Source organism: Capra hircus, assembly GCF_001704415.2.
Source record: "Capra hircus breed San Clemente chromosome X unlocalized genomic scaffold, ASM170441v1, whole genome shotgun sequence".
Classification (NCBI taxonomy): Eukaryota; Metazoa; Chordata; class Mammalia; order Artiodactyla; family Bovidae; genus Capra; species Capra hircus.
Window position 1 is genome coordinate 19,313,440 of NW_017189516.1, and position 17,034 is coordinate 19,330,473.

Here is a 17,034-nt window from a genome sequence, read left to right on the forward strand (position 1 = left end):
AACCTCAGATATGCAGATGATACCACTTTAATGGTAGAAAGTGAAGAGGAACTAAAGAGCCTCTTGATGAAGGTGAAAGAGGAGAGTGAAAAAGCTGTCTTGAAATTCAACATTCAAAAAACAAAGATCATGGCATCTGGTCCCATCACTTCATGGAAAATAGAATGGGAAAAAGTGGAAGCAGTGACAGATTTTATTCTCTTGGTCTCCAAAATCACTGCAGATGGTGATTGCACCCATGAAATTAAAAGACACTTGCTCCTTGGAAGGAAAGGTATGACAGACCTAGACAGTGTGTAAAAAATCAGAGACATCTCTTGGCCAAATAAGCCTGAAAGTGAAATCGTTCAGTCGTGTCCGACTCTTTGCGACCCCATGGACTGTACTGTACCAGGCTCCTCTGTCCATGGGATTTTCCAGGCAATAGTACTGGAGTGGATTGCCATTTCCTTCTCCAGGGGATCTTCCCAAACCAGGGATTGAACCCTGGTCTCCCGCATTGTAGACAGACACTTTACCGTCTGAGCCACTGAACACTGAAGAAATTATGTTTTCATATTGTGGTACTGGAGAAGACTCTTGAGAATCCCTTGGACAGCAAGGAGATCAAACCAATCAATCTTAAGGGAAATCAACCCTGAATATTCATTCAGTAGAAGGACTGATGCTGAAACTGAAGCTCTAATACTTTGGCCACCTGATATGAAGAGCCGACTCACTGGAAAAAACCCTGATGCTGGGGAAAATTGAGGGCAAAAGGAGAAGGGGGTAGCAGAGGATGAGATTAGATAGCGTCACTGACTCAATGGACATGAATTTCAGCAAACTCCAGGAGATAACAGAAGACAGAGGAGCTTAGCATGCTACAGTCCATGAGGTCACAGAGTCAGACATGACTTAGCAACAGAACAACAACTAGCTGCGTAACAAATTACCCCAAAACTCAGTGGCTTAAAAACAATAATCTGGACTTCCCTGGTGGCCCAGCAGCTAAGACTCTGGGCTCCCAATGTAGGGGACCCAGGTTAGATCCATGGTCAGAGAACTAGATCCTGCATGTCCCAACAAAGATCAAAGATCCCAAGTGCCGCAAGTAAGACCTGGTGCAGCCAAATGAGACATTTTTTTAAATAATAATAATAGTAATAATAAGCATGGGAATTCCCTGGTGGTCCAATGGTTAAGACTCCATGCTTCCAGTGCATGGCACATAGGTTCAATCCCTGGTCAAGGAAATAGGATCCACAAGCCATGTGGTGTGCCCCCTCCCCACCCCACCTCCCAAAAAACAGTAAGCACGTACTTAGCTCAGATACATGGCTCAGCAAATGTATTAACAGACTGAACTCAGATTGTATGTGTGGAGGGGAGGTGTAGGGGGTGGTTCCTGTTTTTCACTGGGCTCACTCTACTTTCTGGGAATAAGTTAGCTGCAGCTTATCTCAGATAACCTCTCCTGATACTGAGGTGAGTTAACTCTGCCTCATATGTATTTCATCCTCCAACAGGCTAGCCTGGGCATGTTCCCAGAGGAGCAAGAACAGAAGAAGATACATGCAAATGCTTTTTAATGTTTCTGCATGCCTCACATCTGCTAACATGCCACTGGCCAAAGAAATTCACATAGCTAAACTCAGAATCAAGAGGCACAGAAATATACTCAGTTTCCACAATGAGAGGAGCCTCTATGTTCCTTGTCAAAGGTTATGGATACTGGGAGGAGTTATTCATTGGAGCCATTAATCTACTAACACATCAGTGTCAGACTCTCATCTTTGGTACCCACCTTTGCCTCAATACATTTGTGACCTCTGTCATCATTCCTGGACATAATTTTTTCTAATTCCTAGCATGCATCTGGCACCTTACATATACAAACTAGAAGCCATAGCAACCTGATCGCTGAGTCAATGTCTATTTTACAGACAAGTCAACAGAAATCTTGCCTGATGGCTCAGACGGTAAAGCATCTGCCTGCAATGTGGGAGACCCGGGTTTGATCCCTGGGTCAGGAAGATCCCCTGGAGAAGGCAATGGCAACCCACTCCAGTACGCTTGCCTGGAAAATTCCATGGACAGAGGAGCCTTGTAGGCTACAGTCCATGGGGTCGCAAAGAGTCGGACACGACTGTATGACTCCACTTCCACTTCAGACAACCCATAAAAACATGTACAAAATAAATAGGCAGATTTCAGTTTCAAACAGAATGTTTGCAAAGGAATATTCCTTTACTCTGCATTATTACTAACAGTGATTACCAATTAATTTTTTATGATGTAGTCATAATTTTTAATGCTTTCCTATGATATCTTCCTTGGTTTTTACCCTCCTAGTTTTGTGCTTTTAATTGTACTTAAAGTCACTTGCCCTATCCATATGAATACTTAATCTCCTTTTAACAAAATATTTACTTGGTTCTAAAATACATACTCGATTGATTTTCCCACCAAATTCATAGGTGGAATTTGTTTGGACATCATTTTTATAACACATTATCATTGCTCCTTCTAATACATTCCTCCAGGATTGGTTCTAAAGCTGATCTCAGAGCCCACAGAGATGTCAGGGCCACTTTCATTTCATTCTCAGAGCTCTAGGCTCTGCAAAGGGGTTGGCCCAGCCTGGGTTTGTCTAGCTGAGATGAGAGTGAGAAATAAATGCCGCACAGATGTCTGAGCACTCTGATTTGCACTGTACTCTGTCTTGATATTGCTGAGCTTCCAGAAGCTTCCATGTGAGCTTACTTCTCTCAGACTTGCTATTTACAACTGTGTGTCCATTGGTGAGGTTCTTTGGGGGATCCGGAACCAAACACCTCCCTCTGTCATACCAACTTTTTTCTTTTTGGCTGTGCTGGGTCTTCGTTGCTGCATGTGGGTTTTCTCTAGTTGCAGCAAGTGGGGGCTACTCTCTAGTTGCAGTGTATGGGTTTCTCATTGCTTCTTATTTTGGTGGCTTCTCTTGTTTTGGCTCACAGTGCAGGCTCAGTAGTTGTGGTGCAGGGTCTTAGTTGCTCCAAGGTATGTGGAATCCTCCAGGACCAGGGATCGGATCAGTGTCTCCTGCATTGGCAGGCAGATCATTAACCACTGGACCACCATGGAAGTCCACTGCTGATTTCTAGCTGTATATCTGGCTATGCTAACTTATTTGTGTGTTCTTCAGTTCAATTATGCACAACAACTGCACATTATCTCTTTCCATCAGAACTAAATTGCTGACTTTCCTCAGTGTTATGAATTCATGATTCCTGTGTGTGTGTGTGTGTGTGCATGCATGCACACTCAAGTCGCGGGCGGCCCCATGGATGGGAGCCCACCAGGCTCCACCATCCATGGGATTTTCCAGGCAAGAATACCAGAGTGTGTTGCCATGGTCTCCTCCAGGGGAATCTTCCCAACCCAGGGATCGAACCTACATCTGTTGCATCTCCTGCATTGGCAGACAAATTCTTTACCACTGTGCCACCTAAAGGGATCTAAAATACTTTCTTTCCATGCCAACTGACCCTCAACTATTGACCCTGCTTTCAGTAAATACTTCATGTTGGTAAGCCCTGTGTTTCAAACTGAGCACCCAAATTGTATACTAAACCGCATTAGAAGTTGGATGGTGGAACAGAGCCCCAAGCTCAATCTATGAAATAAAAGCTGAGTAGAGATTAAAGCTGGGTCAATTTTGAGTTAAAAGAGACAGATACCATGACTAACGCTTCCCAGGTGGGGCTAATAGTAAAGAATCCACCTGCCAATGCAGGAGCTGAAGAAGACTCAGGTTTGATCCCTGGGTTGGGAAGATCCCCTGGAAAAGGGCATGGCAATCCACTCCAGTATTCTTGCCTGGAGAATCCAGAGGAGGTTGACGGACTGCAGTCCATGGGGTTGCAAAGAGTCGGACACAACTGAAGCAACTTAGCACGCACCATAACTAAGCAAGGAATGTATGAGAGTCCCAGCTTGGGGCCCAGTCCCAGGCAAAGTTGATAGGCTATAACATGAAGGTAAAGTTCAGGAGTCCAGGTATGTTGTGTTCTCTAAGAAGCAGACTCTGAGACAGAGTTTAGCATGTAGGATATTTATTAAAGAGTGCCCTTGAAAATGTGAATGAAAAGTATTTCCATCGTATCAGTAAACAAAGGATGTCACAACCATCAAGCCACTACAGCTGCCCCCCGACTCACAGTGAGCACTGAGGGAATTCAGGATGGAGACAAAAGGGCTGGGCAGCCCTCTGCCAAGCTCTTAGCCATGGCAGCCACCCCTAAGGGTGCATGCTAATGGTACTCAGGATGAGAAAGCACAGGCTCCAGATAGCTAGGATGTACATCAAAGGAGTGATTCAGTGAGACTAGACTCTTGCATCTTCCCATACATAGCAAAGTGCTAAATTCCTGAACTTGAGATATCTTTGGTTTTCTTTAACAGTTATCTTTTGAAGTTCTAACTGTCCAGTCATTGTTGCAAAAATTGCTATATATCCTGGCTCCTTCCTGGTCTCTTCTGAGCAGTCCCTCAGAGTTACCTAAGAGGCTGTGTCCCAGGCTTAAGCCCTCAGTTTTGTCTACCAAATAAAACATAATTCTCAATTTTACGTTGTGCATTTTTTCAGTTGACACAAACAGGAACAAAAAGGGAAGAGAGAAGAACTGGGCAGAGAGAGAAGTCAAGCTACAAAATAGACCCAACAACCTCAACCAACCTTATGAGGCATGGTAGAGATAAATGGACCCTCAGAGTTGTCCTGGGCTGGGCCAAAATGACCAGGACATATATTCCCACATCCACCCATCATTGGATGAGAGCCTTGAGCAAAGCTGCCTACCCACAGCACACCCAGCAACTGGGCCAACAAGCTCATCCCTCTTCTTCCTTTAAGAGGCATAAGTCACTGATCCTGGAAGCTCACCTAAGCCAATGTTAAACACAGGATCCCTGAGCTCAGTATCTGGTGGCAATTCTGCTATATTCCTTTCATTCATCTTGGAGATTACAGTTCATTTTTTTCATCATTTTTGTCCAGTCTGATGTATTGTTAGAAAATCATGACATATTTTTCAGAGATAAATATATAAAGCTTAACACATTGCAGCAATTAAAAAACATGCTGTATTAGAGTTCTCTAGAGAAATAGAACCAACAGCATATATATGTTAGGGCAGGGGCCTCAAACCCCTGAGCTGTGGATGAGTACCAGTCTGTGACCTGTTAGAAACTGGGCTACACAACAGGAGGTGAGCAGCAGGTGAGCAACTGAAACTTCATCTGCCACTTCCCATTGCTTGTATTACTGCCTGAACCATCCCTCCACCCCCCATGCAAGGAAAAATTGTCTTCCATTAAACTGGTCCCTTATGCCAAAAAGGTTGGGGACTGCTGTGTTAGGGAACTGTTAAGGAAGACTGCCCACCTTGGCTTGATGACAACCACTTGCCTGAGTAGTTTCACAATGGGAGGTCCCAATAAAGAACATGGTGCTGCCGACAAAAACTAACCAGGAGAATTTGGGAAGTGCCAAAAAGAGCAAGGCCTTCCCGGGTGGCTCAGTGGTAAAGAATCTGCCTGCCAATGCAGGAGACACAGGTTGGATCCCTGGGTCAGGAAGATCCTCCGGAGAAGAAAATGGAAATCCATTCCAGTGGGAGTGGGTTCTTGTCTGGGAAATCCCATGGACAGAGGAGCCTGGTGAGCTACAGACAATGGGGTTGCAAAGAGTTGGACACAACTGAGCAACTGAGCATGGTGGATTAAAATTAGAGGTTTGGTGCTAGTGGTAAAGAATCTGCTGGCCAAGGCAGGAGACACAAGTTGGATCCTTGGGTCAGGAAGATTCCCTGAAGGAGGGCATGGCAACCCACTCCAATATTCTTGCCTGGAGAATCCTATGAACAGAGGAGCCTGGCAGGCTACAGTCCATAGGGCTGCAAAGAGTCGGACATTTCTTAGTGACTAAACAACAACAAAAAGATGGAGGAGATGCTAGCCCATAATATTGTCCTATCACTCTCTAAAGAGCCCTTCTTGCTAGAATCCACCTTGGCTGAGTGATGCACATGCCACCAGGCAGGACCCTGAATCAGACCAAATATGGGCACAAGCAAGATGATTGGCCAGAAACAATCCGGAAGCTAACACTGTCACCATAAAACCCGAGACTGCAAGTCTCGTGGCAGAGCAATTACCCTGGGCTCTCTTACCTTGCTGCTCTCTGCCCAGGCCTCCCTTCCCAACAAGGTCTCTTTCTCTGTCAGCACATGTGTCCTCAGACAATTCATTTCTGAGTGTTAGACAAGAGCCCACTCTTGGGCTCTGGAAGGGGTCCCCATCCTGTGGGGATACACAGATACACATATATATGAAGAGATTTATTATAAGGAATTGGCTACTGCTCTCTGAAACAGCTGAAAACTCAGGAAAGCTGGTGGTATAATTTAGTCCAACTCCAAAAGCCTGAGAACTAGGAGCACCAAGGGTCCAACTCAAGCAATCAGGCAGGAAGGACCGAATTCTTCCTTCCTTCATCCTTTTGTTCTATTCAGGTCCTCAGTAGATGGTATGATGCTCATCCACAATGGAGAGAGCAAACCATTTTAATGAGTTCACCAATTCAAGTGTTAACTTCATATGGAAATATCCTCATAGAAACAGTCAGAAATAATGTTTAGGCAAGTATCTGGTCACTCCATGATCTAATCTAGTTGACACTTGAAATTAACTATCACAGTTCAGTTCAGTCGCTCAGTTGTGTCTGACTCTTTGTGACCCCATGAATCGCAGCACGCCAGGCCTCCCTGTCCATCACCAACTCCCAGAGTTCACTCAGACTCACGTTCATCGAGTCAGTGATGCCATCCAGCCATCTCATCCTCGGTCGTCCCCTTCTCCTCCTGCCCACAATCCCTCCCAGCATCAGAGTCTTTTCCAATGAGTCAACTCTTCGCATGAGGTGGCCAAACTACTGGAGTTTCAGCTTCAGCATCAGTCCTTCCAAAGAAATCCCAGGGCTGATCTCCTTCAGAATGGACTGGTTGGATCTCCTTGCAGTCCAAGGGACTCTCAAGAGTCTTCTCCAACACTACAGTTCAAAAGCATCAATTCTTCAGTGCTCAGCTTTCTTCACAGTCCAACTCTCACATCCATACATGACCACTGGAAAAACCATAGCCTTGACTAGACGGACCTTTGTTGGCAAAGTAATGTCTCTGCTTTTGAATATGCTATCTAGGTTGGTCATAACTTTCCTTCCAAGGAGTAAGCGTCTTTTAATTTCATGGCTGCAGTCACCACCTACAGTGATTGTGGAGCCCCCCAAAATAAAGTCTGACACTGTTTCTACTGTTTCCCCATCTATTTCCCATGAAGTGATGGGACCAGATGCCATGATCTTCGTTTTCTGAATGTTGAGCTTTAAGCCAACTTTTTCACTCTCCTCTTTCACTTTCATCAAGAGGCTTTATAGTTCCTCTTCACTTTCTGCCATAAGGGTGCTGTCATCTGCATATCTGAGGTTATTGATATTTCTCCCAGCAATCTTGATTCCAGCTTGTGTTTCTTCCAGTCCGGTGTTTCTCATGATGTACTCTGCATATAAGTTAAATAAGCAGGGTGACAATATACAGCCTCGATGTACTCCTTTTCCTATTTGGAACCCGTCTGTTGTTCCATGTCCAGTTCTAACTGTTGCTTCCTGCCCTGCATACAGATTTCTCAAGAGGCAGGTCAGGTGGTCTGGTATCCCCATCTCTCTCAGAATTTTCCAGTTTATTGTGATCCACACAGTCAAAGGCTTTTGCATAACTATCACACATGTCCATAAATTCTTTGATTCTCCTTCTCTTGAGGTGTACAGCCTCTGTCTCCTTTTGGTGATCTGGGGTGGGCTTTTGATTGACTTGTAATCAACAGCATAAGGAGAAAGTGATTCTGCATGTTTGTGAAGCCAGGTCAGAAAAGGTGATGCAGCTTCTACCTTGTTCCCTGGGACACTAACCTCAAAGCCCTGACTCACCATGAAAAAGATCTAGCCTACCCTGAGGCCACCAGTCTGTGCAGTAGGCCAGGCCACATGGAAAAGACACAGGGCAGAGTTCTGTCAACATCTCCAGCTGAAGTCCCAGCCAACAGCCAGCATCAATAGGCAAACCCAAAAATGGAGAAGCCTCCCCATGACTCCAGTCTTTAGGACTAGACTTTGAATTACCCTAAGCTAGTCTTCCCAGCTAAGGCCCCAGACATGGTGGAACAAATGGAAATGATTCCCACTATACTCTGTCAGAATTCGTGACCCACAAAATTAGTGGGCAGAATAAAATGGTTACTGTAAGCCATTAAGTTTGGGGGTAATTTGTTACTGAGCAATGGTAATCAGGGCTTCCCTGGGTGCTCAGATGGTAAAGTATCTGACTGCAACGCAGGAGACCCAGGTTCAATACCTGGGTTGGTAAGATACCCTGGAGAAGGGAATGGCAACCCACTCCAGTATTTTTGCCTGGAGACTTCCACAGACAGAGGAGCCTGGTAGGTTACAGACCATGGGGTCACAAAAAGTCAGACATGACTGAGTGGCTAACACACAATGGTAACCAGAACACATAAGACACGAAGTTTCTTGTGATCAATTCTCAGATCTGTCCTTGCACGCTTACAGAATAGGCTCTCATGCATCTTTTGGCTCTGCAGAAATCTGGAAATGACCTGGAGAAATTTTCCCTTTTGGAGAATTAGAAAGGAGAATTTCTTGATTAAAAGCATCATTTTTGGGAGGCAAGTATATGACAATTGAATCCAGGTCATTCGAAAAAATCCAAAAGTTAAGATGACTCAGAGAAGGGGACAAATTAGTCATCAACCACGGTTTAGTTGCTGATCCTAAATGAATGTTTTACAATTTAATCTTATTTCTGTGCGGTTTGTGTGTATTTTTACATCAATATAAAATACAGGTTGGTCCAGTTGTGTTAGTCATAAAATATATCAAGCGGTCTTAGTTAAATAGTTTTGAAGCTTAGAATTTTCTCTCTGTAAGATAACCTCTTTTAGTTAATGTTTCGAAATACCCTCAAATGAGCATTGCATATCAGTGTTCGAGAAATTTAAATGAAAGTTCTTTTATCTTCACAGTAGCTAGGATAATTTCTCTTGCTAACAAATAGAAGTGAGGAATTCCACTTGAGGATTTAATTAAAATGTAAGAACTCATTGAATCGAAAGAATTGAAAAATACCATCTCCAACAGATCAAGACTGTAGCTGCTGTGAAAGCACTGCCTCTTGAAATTTCAGAGCCAAACTTTCCTGGGGTTCAATGTGGTTGACAGTCTATTGACTGGATGAGTGAAAATATCTACTTTATTACCCAGAATGTCACCCCAACAGATACTTTAGGGAAACTGTTAGAGGTCATGTGCCAGAAATATCCCTCACAGCTTCCACCTAATCTCTAAGAAGCTTTGTGGAACAGTCAATTTCACATTCAGGTTTTCTGTTTACTGTTTTCTTTTAAACCCTTAAAGTCATCAAGTTTTATTAAATGTGAAATCTGTGTGCTGCAAATAATTTCTTTTCCTGTTTGATTGAAATTTACACAGTTCTATGGAAATGACATTGGAAATAGCCTCAAGAATACTGTGGTAAGATGAGCTGCAGGAAGAAAATCTCAAAGGGATATTTCCTATTACTCCTAATGCAGTGGGCACCATTTGCTCCTGAAGTCACAAGGTTGAGAAAAATTAAAAGAAAAATATGCATTGAAGTCTTAGAGATGGCAGGAATTGTTATTACCAGAGAGAAAACTAAAGCCAAGAGAGATAGCTAACCTGCCACAGACCACATATTCAGGAAGCACCGGGGCCAAACTTTGAACTTGGGCATCTTGTATTCCCTCTTGGCCCCTTCATGGATCACAGCCTTGTCATGGCAAAGGAGCTCGTATAACCCAATGAAGCTATGAGACATGTCATGCAAGGCCACCCAAGACAGATGGGTCATAGTGGAGAGTTCAGACAAATCATGGTCCACTGGAGGAGGAAATGGCACCTCACTCTAGTATTCTTGCCATGAGAACTTCATGAACAGTATGGAAAGGCAAAAAGAAGATGAGCCCAAACACTACTGAGGAAAAGTAGAGGGCAATTACTAACAACTCCAGAAAGAATGAAGCAACTGGACCAAAGCAGAAATGACGCTCAGTTGTGGATGTGTCTAGTGGTGAAAGTAAAGTCTGATGCTGTAAAGAACAATATTGCATAGGAACCTGGAATATTAGGTCCTTGAATCAAGATAAATTGGACGTGGTCAAACAGGAGATGGCAGGATTTACATTGATATCTTAATCAGTGAGCTAAAATGGACAGGAATGAGTGAATTTAATTCAGATAACCATTATATCTACTACTGTGGGCAAGAATCCCCTAGGATAAATGGAATGGCCCTCATAGTTAACAAAAGAGTCCAAAATGCAGTACTTGGATGCAATCTCAAAAATGACAGAACGATCTCAGTTTGTTTTCAAAGCAAACCATTCAACATCACAGTAATCCTAGTCTAGGCCCCAATCATGATGCCAAAGAGGCTGAAGTTGATTGGTTCTATGAAGATCTACAAGACATTCTAGAACTAACACCAAAAAAAGATGTCTTTTTCACCACAGGGTGTTGGAATGCAAAAGCAGGAAGTCAAGAGATACCAAGAATAACAGGCAAGTTTGACCTTGGAGTTCAAAATGAAGCAGTGCTAAAGCTAACAAAGTTTGGGCAAAAGCTAACAAAGTTTTGTCAAAAGAACATGCTAGTCACAGGAAACAATCTTTTCCAACAACTCAAGAGATGACTCTATACATGGACATCACCAGATGGTCAATACCAAAATCAGATTATGTTCTTTGCAGCCAAAGATAAAGAAGCTCTATACAGTCAGTAAAAACAAGACCTGGAGGCTGACTGTGGCTCAGATCATAAGCTCTTTATTGCAAAATTCAGGCTTAAATTGAAGAAAGTAGGGAAAGCCACTAGGCCATCCAGATCTGACCTAAATCAAATCCCTTATGATTATACAGTGGAGGTGACAAATAGATTCAGGGGATTAGATCTGGTACAGAGAATACCTGAAGAACTATGGAGAGAGGTTTGTGACATTGTATAGGAGGCAGTGATCAAAACCATCCCAAAGAAAAAGAAATGCAAGAAGATAAAGTGGTTGTCTGAGGAGGCTTTACAAATAGCTGAGAAAAGAAGAGAAATGAAAGGCAATGGAGAAAGGGAAAGATATACCCAACTGAATGCAGAGTTCCAGAGAATAGCAAGGAGAGATAAGAAGGCCTTCTTAAAGGAACAATGCAAAGAAACAGAGGAAAACAACAAAATGGGAAAGACTAGAGATCTCTTCAAGAATATTAGAGATATCAAGGGACTATTTCATGCTAGGATGGGCATGATTAAGGACAGAAATGGTAAGGACCTAGCAGAAGTAGAAGAGATTAAGCAGAGATGGCAAGAATACACAGAATAACTATACAAGAAAGGTCTTAATGAGCAAGATAACCATGATGGTGTGGTCACTCACCTAGAGCCAGACATCGTGGAGTGTGAAGTCAAGTGGGCCTTAGGAAGCATTATTACGAACAAAGTTAGTAGAGGTGATGGAATTACAGCTGAACTCTTTCAAATCCTAAAAGATGATATTGTTTAAGTGCTACACTCAATATGTCAGCAAATTTGGAAAACTCAGCAGTGGCCACAGGACTGGAAAAGGTCAATTTTCATTCCAATCCCAAAGAAGGGCAATGCCCAAAATGTTCAAACTACTGTACAAGTGTGCTCATCTCACATACTAGCAAGGTTATGCTCCAGATTCTTCAAGCTAAGCTTCAGCAGTACATGAACTGAGAATGTCCAGATGGACAAGCTGGGTTTCAAAGAGACAGAGGAAACAGAGATCAAATTACCGACATTCATTGGATCATGGAGAAAGCAAGTGAGTTCCAGAAAAACATCTACTTCTGCTTAATTGACTATACTAAAGCTTTTGACTGTAAGGATCACAACAAACTGCAGAAAATTCTTAAAGAGATGAGAGTACCAGACCACCTTACCTGTCTCCTGAGAAACCTGTGTGTGAGTCAGGAAGCAACAGTGAGAACCAGACATGGAACAATGGACTGCTTCCAAATAGGAAAGAAGTATGACAGACAAGACTGCATATTGTCACCCTGCTTATTTAACTTATATGCAGAGTACATCATGTGAAATGCCGGGCTGGATGATTCACAAGCTAGAAGCAAGATTTCCAGGAGAAATATCAACAATCTCAGCTATGCAAATGATACCACTCTAGTGGTAGGAACTAGAGGAACTAAAGTGAACTAGTGAAGAGGAACTAAAGATCTTCTTGATGAAGGTGAAAGAGGAGAGTGAAAAAGCTGGCTTGAAACTCAACATTCAAAACATTAAGGTCATGGCATCTGGTCCCATAACTTCATGGCAAATAGAAAGAGGAAAAGTGGAAGCAGGAAAAGTGGATTTCATTTTCTTGGGCTCCAAAATCACTGCAGATGGTGACTGCAGCCATGAAATTAAAAGATGCTTGCTCCTTGTAAGGAAAGCTATGACAGACCTTGGTGGCATATTAAAAAAAGCATAGACATCACTTTGCCAACAAAAGTCCATCTAGTCAAAGCTATGGTTTTTCCGGCAATCATGTGTGGATGTGAGAATTGAATCATAAAGAGGCTGAGCACTAAAGAATTGATGCTTTCAAGTGTAGTGCTGGAGAAGACTCTTAAGAGTCCCCTGGACTTCAAGGAGATCAAACCAGTCAATCCTAAAGGAAATCAACCCTGAATATTCATTGAAAGGACCTATGGTGAAGCTGAAGCTCCAATACTTTGGCCAACTGATACAAAGAGCCGACTTATTGGAAAAGACCCTGGATCTGGGAAGACTGAAGGCAAAAGAAGTGGGTGGCAGAGGATGAGATGGTGAAATAGCATCAGTAACTTGATGGAAGTGCATCTGAGCAAACTCCGGGAAATAGTGGTGGACAGAGGAGCCTGGCATGCTGCAGTCCATGGGGTTGCAAAGAGTCGGACATGACTTAGGAATTGAAAAACAACAACTGCCTGTCAGAGCACAGCTTATGGGGGTAAAAATGAGGCCCAGAAAGAATAGGAAACAGTTGAATATAGAAGACTAATGTGGACAAAATATGTCACCTGTCATATCAGGAAACAAAGGATGTTGTGGCCATCAAGCCATGAGCCCTGCAGCAGCCCCAGACTGTGTACCCAAAGGGGATTCAGGATGGAGAAAAAGAGGGTACTAGCCCAAGACAGTTAAGGTACATATAAAAGGAACGATCTCAATGAGCCCAAACTCTTGCCTCTTCCCATACATATGTTGTTGTTTAGTCGCTCAGTCATGTCCAATTCTTTGTGACCCCATGGACTGCAGCATGCCAGGCTTCCTTGTCCATCACCATCTCCTGGAGCTTGCTTAAACTCATGTCCACTGAGTCAGTGATGCCATCCAACCATTTCTTCCTTTGTTGTCCCCTTCTCCTCCTGCCTTCAATCTTTCCCAGCATCAGGGTCTTTTCCAATGAGTCAGTTCTTTGCATCAGGTGGCCGAAGTATTGGAGCCTCAGCTTCAGCACCAGTCCTTCCAGGGTTGATTTCCTTTAGGATTGACTGGTTTCATCTCCTTGCTGCCCAAGGGACTCTCAAGAGTCTTCTCAGGCACCACAGTTGAAAAGCATCACTTCTTTGGCTCTCAGCCTTCTTTATGTCCAACTCTCACATCTGTACTTGAATATTGGATGTCATACCCTGTCCTACCACCCTGCCTGGAACAGCCCATCACTCCTTAAGGATCAGAAGAGATGGAACCTTACTTACCAACTTAATATTTTCAAGTGTACGGTTTAGTCGTGTTATGTAACCAACCTCTAGGACTTTTTCATCTCACAAAACCAAAGTTCTACATCCATTCATCAGTGTCTCCCCAGTTTCCTCTCCCCTCAACCCCTGGCAGCCACCATTCTGCCTTCTGTCTCTGTAAATTTGACTACTTTAGATACCTCAGATAAGTGGGATTACACAGTATTTCTCTTTTGGTGACTTGCCTATTTCACTTAGCCACTTAGTCCTCAAGGCTATGTCTGCTGTCTGCCTTTTTAACATGTATTGGCATTTCCTTGTTTTTAAAGGCTAAATAATACTCCATTGTATGAATATATAGCATTTTGTCTATCCATTCACTTGTTGGTGGACATTTATATTGCTTCCACTTATTCTCACCACTTTTAAAAATTAGTGTCTTCCTTTAGGATTGACTGCTTTGATCTCCTTGAAGTCCAGGGTCTTCCTCTGAGTCAGCGTATTTATCATAGCTGGGGTTCATGCCCTCTTTCAGTCCTTGGTTTTTGATGTTGAGTTTCTTGGCATTGACAAAGTCGAACAGCTTTCCCTACTCTTCCCTCTCAATGCTGCTGAAGGTATACTGGGTGCCCTGCTTGGTCTCAATTTCAAAGTCAAAGGAATGCGTGGTGGTGGTACCGTAGGCAAAGTTGGCAAAGGAGATCTCGTGGAAGCACGTGTGCATGGGCGGCTTGTGGATGTAGATAAAGCCCCACTCCAGAGGGTACAGCAGCCCTGAGCTGGCCTTGTAGGAGCAGGTGATGCACTGGGCCCCCAAGCGCCCTTAGAAGTTGCCAGGGACCATGATCTTGCAGTTCACTAGTGCTTTCATGACCCAGCTGACCATCTCGTAGAGGGATCCTGACATGTTCTTGGTGAGCTGCCCCTCGAAGGGCTTCTCTACTTCCTCCCCATTCATGTTGAGCATCAAGGAGATGTCCTCATCCTTGGAGAAGAGGAGGATGAGGAAGTGGTAGCGGGTCTGGCCCTGCTTGATGGGGGGGTCCAGGCTGATCACAAAGAACAGCTGGTGCTGGTCCTTGTGGGGCAGCAGGAAGAGCCGTAGCACCGTGGTGTAGGGGATCTTGTAGTCTTGCCGTGCAGGTGCAGGGAGGTGGGGTAGATGCGGATGTTATAGTGGCCTCAGGGAGTCAGACACTGCAGCTCCCGGAAGATGCAGAGGCGTCTCCAGTGGCCTGGATCACATTCACCTTTGACAGTACGTTCTGCGAGAAGGCCTCGACAGGGTCCACACTGTCTTCCTGGGTGGGTGGCACCTAGAAGCACACCTCCATGAGAGAGACCTCCACGTCATCATTCTGGTGGAATTCCAGTGTCACCTCATTCTTGCCTGTGGTGTACTGGGACACATTGCTGAGAAGGATCTCGAAGACTGGCTGGTCTCCAATGTTGAAGTAAAGCAGCTGCCCACCAAACTTCACAGTTCCCCAGTTCCAACCCTTCACACATAGGTCTTTCTCCATTAACTCCAGGCGATAGTGAGTTTTTAAGAAATCAGAGAGTTTCTCAAATTCCAATTCTCAGAAGCCATCTTACTTGTAGACATGGCCATTCTTCGTGAGCAGTTTAAGCCCGTGGCCCAGAGCTACCCAGTGCCAGATGCCCTCTGTCAACTCCCCGGCCTGGATGTTGTCCACTTTGCCCGTCTCACTGTTCTTAAAGTTGATGCCCTGGCGGCTCAACCTCAGTCAACCATCATTCATGGAGCCTTTCACCTCCTGATACACGTCGTTGAACTCCAGGGTTTCTGCCATGCTGACCTAGCCCTGTTGGTCCCCCCCCAAAACTCCTGGGTGGGCATGCAGATGCAGGGCATGCTGGGGATCTCCTGGAGCTGGAGCCTCGCAGCAGCCACCAGCGCCCAAGCATTAGGAGCACTGGGGGCGGGGTGCATGGCAGGCGGGCAGGGGCTGGGCCAGGTCACTGGGCAGGCTCTTCCCCCATACGCAGCCCCACGTCCGGCCACCCATTCTGCAAATTTCAGGTAACAATGTGTCAGTTTGATACACTTACATGTTGCAATATGATTACCACTGTAGCATTAGCAAGTGCCTCTATTATGTCACATAATTATCATTTCTATTTGTGGTAGGGAAAATTAAGATCTAGTTTCTTAAAAGGGAGCTCTGGTATACTGGTGGGAAGGTAAATTGATGCAGCCACTTTGGAAAACAGTACAGAGATATTAAAAAAACTACCATATGATCCAGTAATTCCACTTCTGGGTATATATCCAAAGAAAATGAATATGCTGATTCAAAATGATACAATATGATTCAGCAGCTCCATTTCTGAGTATTTTTCTGAAGGAAAAAACCACTAATTTAAAAACATACATGTATAAAATAAACAAGGTCCTACTGTATAGCATAGGGAACTATATTCAGTATTCTGAAATTAACCATAATGGAAAAGAACATGAAAAAGTATAATTTTTTAAGGAATCTCCACACTGTTCTCCACAGTGGCTGTACTAGTTTGCATTCCCACCAACAGTGTAAGAGGGTTCCCTTTTCTCCACACCCTCTCCAGCATCTATTTCTTGCAGACTTTTGGATCGCAGCCATTCTGACTGGTGTGAAATGGTACCTCACTGTGGTCTTGATTTGCATTTCTCTGATAATGAGTGATGTTGAGCATCTTTTCATGTGTTTGTTAGCCATCGTATGTCTTCTTTGGAGAAATGTCTATTTAGCTGTTTGGCCCATTTTTTGATTGGGTCATTTATTTTTCTGGAATTGAGCTGCGTAAGTTGCTTGTATATTTTTGAGATTAGTTGTTTGTCAGTTGCTTCATTTGCTATTATTTTCTCCCATTCAGGAGGCTGTCTTTTCACCTTGCTTATAGTTTCCTTTGTTGTGCAGAAGCTTTTAATTTTAATTAGATCCCATTTGTTTATTTTTGCTTTTATTTCCAGCATTCTGGGAGGTGGATCCTAGAGGATCCTGCTGTGATTTATGTCGGAGAGTGTTTTGCCTATGTTCTCTTCTAGGAGTTTTATATTTTCTGGTCTTACGTTTAGATCTTTAATCCATTTTGAGTTTATTTTTGTGCGTGGTGTTAGAAAGTGATCTAGTTTCATTCTTTTACAAGTGGTTGACCAGTTTT

At 43.7% G+C, this 17,034-nt stretch overlaps 1 pseudogene; it reads right to left on the bottom strand.

Annotated features, from left to right (window-relative positions):
- The window catches only part of LOC102172800, a 43,868-nt pseudogene extending 28,188 nt beyond the window's left edge, over positions 1-15,680 (bottom strand).
- Between the last annotated feature and the right edge of the window lie 1,354 nt (positions 15,681-17,034).